The sequence below is a fragment of the Notolepis coatsorum genome (assembly GCF_963971535.1).
Source record: "Notolepis coatsorum genome assembly, chromosome: 5".
Lineage (NCBI taxonomy): Eukaryota > Metazoa > Chordata > Actinopteri > Aulopiformes > Paralepididae > Notolepis > Notolepis coatsorum.
In genome coordinates, this window is record NC_140169.1 from 89553330 (window position 1) to 89559329 (window position 6000).

A 6000-nucleotide genomic window follows, 5' to 3' on the forward strand; every position below is an offset into this window, starting at 1 on the left:
AACTTGTGGATGTTTGCTTAAACTTTTTTTCCTGAATCCGAGTTTTCTTCTCTGTGTCTTTTACATGCTCCCACTTCCTACTTCTCTCTCGCTCTCTCTCTCTCACACTGATCTCAGCTATGAACCTATACTATAGCAATTAGACTGCTGGTCTTAAAGGGGCAGAACCAATTTACCTAGGCTACTCTGCTACAGTGTGTGTGTGTGTGTGTGTGTGTGTGTGTGTGTGTGTGTGTGTGTGTGTGTGTGTGTGTGTGTGTGTGTGTGTGTGTGTGTGTGTGTGTGTGTGTGTGTGTGTGTGTGTGTGTGTGTGTGTGTGTGTGTGTGTGTGTGTGTGTGTGTGTGTGTGTGCGTGCGTGCGTGCGTGCGTGCGTGTGTGTGCGCGTGTGTGCTAAGGATGAGCCTGCATTTGAATATGAATTTGGGAAAAGCACAGATAATGCAATGGGCACAGATATGTTTTATACTATACTATGCAAAAAAGTCCCTTTTTATGTTATGTGCGCATTGCGCTCCACCTACACAGCTACCACACTCACAGTCATCATCACTCAGTCATTTATTTGAAATGCTTTGAAATTGATGATAATATAAATGGCAATAACTGATACGCATATCTATGTGCTGCATACTGTCTTTTCTTGAATAAAAAAACTACTAAATTTCAATACTTTTTTCAATATATATTTCATATAAAGAAAAAAGAAAAAGTAAAAGATCCAATCATTTGCTCATGTAACAGTCACATGAACTCGACGTCCTTGGAAACCTTGGCATGTGCATTTATGCAGACAACCAACGTTTCAATTGTATTCAGTGTGGTTCCCCTTGTGTTCGAGAGGCATGCTCGCCGGTATGATATGGGAATTGTTTGTCTACCGCTATGCTTTGCCTCGGCTTGTAACATGCGCTGGGATTCCTCGCATGTCTACCCCAGTGACTCCATATCCCAATGTTTTATTTGTCAGCTGAAGTGCGGCCCGCTCCTCTCTGTCAACACTTCAATGACATTATTCTCTGAAGCCATGTTTTTTTTTGTTTATATACATTCTTTTAAGAGCTTACACCTTTCTGAACGCTGGCTGTCAACATCCCTCCCTGATTCCGTGGAGCCAAGCGTGTTCAGTTCATTCACAGAAAAAGCATTTCATATCTAGGAATATCATGAGCATATTCCCTGTTGTGTCAACAGCCTTTCCAAGTTGCATGATAAAAAGGAAACTATCGGCGAGCAATATTTGTTTTTGCATAATGCATAGGACCTGTTGTCTGTGACCATCTTACATAACTGTGACACCCAATATAGGCTATTCACTCCCATTTCTCCATTCTAGAATTTTGAGACACATACAGTGAAGCTGGTATATAGTCTATCTATGCTGCATACTATCTTTTCTTCAACACAAAAATGTCACTAAGTATTCCAATGATGATGATGATTGATCTGCATCAGGTGTCTGTTTGTGGAAAGCAAGGCACGTGCATTTTACGCAGGTACCCGACATTGCACTTTATTCAGTGGTTGTCATTGTGTCCAACAGGGATGTTTTTGGACATGTGATCGGAATAATGTTCATCTGCATACTTTTGTGAGTAGCAGCTGTCTATATCCCGGTTTTTCATAATGTCAAATGACACTGAGGCTTGAACTGGGGGTTCAGAAATCAGAAATTCAAGTGTGTGACTAGGAACTCCTGAGTTTTTTATTTGACCTCCTTACTTGAGTTCCTCCGAGTTGGTAATGGAATGCAGCATAAGTGCTGTCGGGCACATTGTCATGGTAGCTTTATTCTGTTTGGCTGTGGCCTCTCTCTACAAGTCATAAACTCTGTCATCATGATGAGGTAAGGGAAACAATAGCTTAACAACAACAACAACAACAACTGTCTCATTGGCAGGCTGACGCACACATAAACACACACACACACACACATACACACACACACACACACACACACAGAGGAGACAGCAGTGATGCTCTGGCTGTTACTGCTGGCTTGCAACACTTGACGTTTTGTTTTGGCAATGCATTGTGGGTTGTCAGAATTTCATCTGCTTGAGTGAGCAGTGGAAATTATGTGGTGGTTCCACACACACACACACACACACACACACACACACACACACACACACACACACACACACACACACACACACACACACACACACACACACACAGAGACAGATACTATCTCTCTCTGTCAGTTTGAAGGCTTCCATTAAGCCACAGGACAGAGAAGCCTCTTCTCTCTCTCTCTGGAGGCTCTCCAGAGAAGCAAGTGTTTCTCAAAGCAAAGCCTTCCACCATCACTCTCCCTCCCTGTGTGTGTGTGTATCTGTGTCAGACCAGGCTGCAGAAACAAATTAGTGGGGGGGCATAAAATGTTCTCGGGGGGGCACAATGGTTTTTCAACACAGGTTCCCTTTTATACGTTTCAGCTGGGACAGCGGCACTGTGGCTTGCTTGGCGCTGCCCACGGTGCTGAACTAAACAGCAGAGAGGCAATTGAAAAATCTAATTTCTAATCTTAAGAACTTTCACTTATACAAAAACAGACTGAACGGATATATATAACAGACCTGCTGGGGCAGCGGACTGAGAGCAGGGGACACAAACAGGCTGGATAAGATGGTCAAGAAGGCCAGTAGCGTGGTTGGGGTGGAGCTGGACTCTAGCGAGGGTGGCGGAGAGGAGGAACCTTGCTAAGCTCCAGGCCATCAGGGAAAACCCCTCCCACCCACTATACACAGACTTGGCTGACAGGAGGAGCATGTTATAGGCTCACACTACCTAAATGCAGCACTGAACGGCACAGGAAGTCCTTCATTCCGACAGCCATCAGACTATACAATGCATCACTGTGCCTCACTGCATCACTGAGCACAGAGTGACAGTTACCATCTTCCTGGACTCTTACTTTTTAAACAGCACTGTGCAATATTACACCTACTGTAGACTTCAGTATATTTTTACTGTATTTATTTACTGTATCTTTTATTCTATTTTTATTCTATTTCATTTTATTCTATTCTTAGGCCATTTGTTTTGTTATTGTTATTTGTGACTTGTTCTGTCTAAATGTTTAATGTTGAGTGATTTGCAGTGTCAAATTTCGCTCAGGATAATACATTTCTATTCTATTCTATTCTATATCTTTGAAAAGTCTCCATTTATTCAACACTTCTGAATTCACTGACAAACTGAACTGAACTGACAAAAATAAGGTGCATAAAAAAGCAAACAAAATTCCTCCACAGGCTACTCACCATCATAAGTAGAGAGGCAAGCGGTGTTTGGGGACAGAGTGAAATCTTCTTAAAACACTGCCCCTCCACTCATTCCTGAACTTTTTTGTTAAGTCCTTCTCAAATGCCAACTGAATTAAATTGGCCTTAGTTGCGTCGATGAAGCATACTAAGGCGATGTTCTGTAAAGAGACGTTCTTGAGGGTAGAAAACGAATTCTCACAGAGTGCCGTGCTAGCTTCAGTAGTGTTGTTGTTGACATCAGTGCCCACTAGGGCTGTCCCCGACTAAGGATTTGGATAGTTGACTTTGATTGAAAAAAAAATAAAAAAAAATAAAAAATACCAGGGTGGGCACAGCTGACTCAGTGGGCGGGCCCGGCCCCCTAATGCCCGCCCATGGCGCCGGGACTGATCTGTGTGTGTGTGTGTGTGTGTGTGTGTGTGTGTGTGTGTGTGTGGTCATACATGCAACCTATTACAATCTCTATTTATGTGTATTGTATTTGTAATCTCCACCATTAGTCTGTGGTGCATATGTGTGTATGTTTGTGTGTTCTGAGAGTGTCCTTACATGCACTCACCATCATGCTATGTCTGTGTGTGATGTGCATATGTGTGAATGTGTTTTGAGTGTATTGTGGCAGATATCATCCCCTGTTCCATGGCTATGTGGAGGAAGGGAGATACTACTGCCATGGGCAGAGTAGAGTCAATTAGGGAGCTGATTAGGACTGATAGAACATACCTGTGCACCACGTGATCACCCACATCCTCCACACAAACACCAGACACACACAGTGGCGAATCCTTATGGAAGCCAACGGAAGCTATTAAAGAAAGGAAGCTATCCTCCCTATTAAAATATGAATTAATATCAAATATGAAATATGAAAAAAAAAAAATTATATATAATTTTTTTTAATATAGTTTACATTCTTTTTCATCTGTGCATCTGTGTTATAATTTTTTTTTTTTTTTTTAATGTCTCCCTCTTCTCCTTCTCACTCCCTCTAACACACTGTCAGACTCACTGTGCTCACTGCAGCTATAGAGGAGAGGAGGCAGGGGGTAGGTCTCTTTCTCCAGCCTCAACCATGTGATTCATGTATCTAGAGTCCAAAACCGATCCTAGCCAATCAGATTCGAGCTGACTGCCACACCCTAAAAGTTTAAAACGGGGCTGTGAGAAGAATCATGAGTGTGGATTCCCCTCTGCACTCTGAACATTGTATTAACCCGTGACTGCTCCCACGGGCCGAATATTGCCCCGATCCTCGCGAGATTAAATCCACGGGTACCTCTCGGCGTGCCGAAGCTTTTCCTAAATCACTTCCATCATCGAAAACGAGGGGAAAAGGTCGGCTCGCGACCCTGAAAATGTCGCGTGATTTTAAAAACGCTGTATTAAGTGAGCCTATTATGGGATCCACGCAAGCTTTCTATCGTGGAAACATCTGGGCGTCCCGCAACTTTTACTCATTCACATGTAGCCCCGAAAATGCTTAGAAAAGGAAAGCCGCAAGCGTGGAATAAACTCGCCGAAACGTAAAAGTGTCCCACGGGCATAGAGGAGACCGTGGGACACCTTTTTGCCAGAATATGTGTCTCGAATTTGCTCCCACGCGGCGCGCAAAATCGTGCAAGGAAAGATCGGACCAAAAATGAACCAATGCTCCAGCAGTATTAATGACCCTGATGTAAACAAGACAAACGTCTTTCTCTGGTCTGCATCCCCTTATACAATTGTGTGTATTGAGCCGTACTGTATTGTACCCATTCTGCAATCTGTTAAATAAATAAAAAGAAAGTTTGACTGGCCGCCGAGCCATACTGTAGTGTACATGGTGACTGATTGACTTAAAAAAAAAAGAAAAAAAATATTAATAAAAATATTTAATAATTTTTTTTTAATACTTTTTTTTTGGCTTCCCCTGTTATTTTACCCACTGGACACCCACTGGACACACATACCATAAAACCCTAGGAAAGACAGAGTAATGTTGAGTGGAGGTGAGGAAGGAGCAAAGTGCAGAGAGAGAGAGAGCGATATATGGAGTTTGTGAGTGTGAGAGGTAGTTGTAAGAAGAGGAGAAAGCGAGAAGGTGTTTGTGGTACTGGACCCTAGACTGGCTGAGAAACCCCCTTGTGAAACTGACCCTGGACCGGACGACAAACCCTGAGTATTGAACAATCCCTTTTCTGATACGTGTTTTGACCCTGGACTGTGTGGAATAATAGAATGATTCCCCAACTCTCTCATGTAAAGACATTCCCCTCCCCTTTCTCCCCAATGTTGTGTTCCCCCCCCCCCCATTTGACCTATCAAATGGGACCACCTCCCCCCCTTTTAACTATATAGGGCTCCTCCCAACAACGTACCGGGACTTTTACCTGGGTGATTTCAGCTGACCACCTGGGGAGAGCCCCTCAGCCATTCTCTCTATGTACTATATATATTTCTATCTGTTTGGTTAATAAACTTTGTTATTAACTGTACCTCGGTTGACTGAGAACATTCTTCTTCAGGATATCCACAAATATCCCACAATTGGCGTCTACGAACTTGTGACGGACTCTTTGCGTCCCCCCGGCGTGCTGAATTGTTTCATCTATACAGAGAAAAGTGAGTATATAGAATGGTCGACCAAAAATGTATGGCAAGGAATTAAAACCTTCCCGCTTTTCTCTGTGCCAGGTGAATGTTACAGAATGTTGTCAAATATTGAGATCATGGCTGAGTAAGAATAGCGTG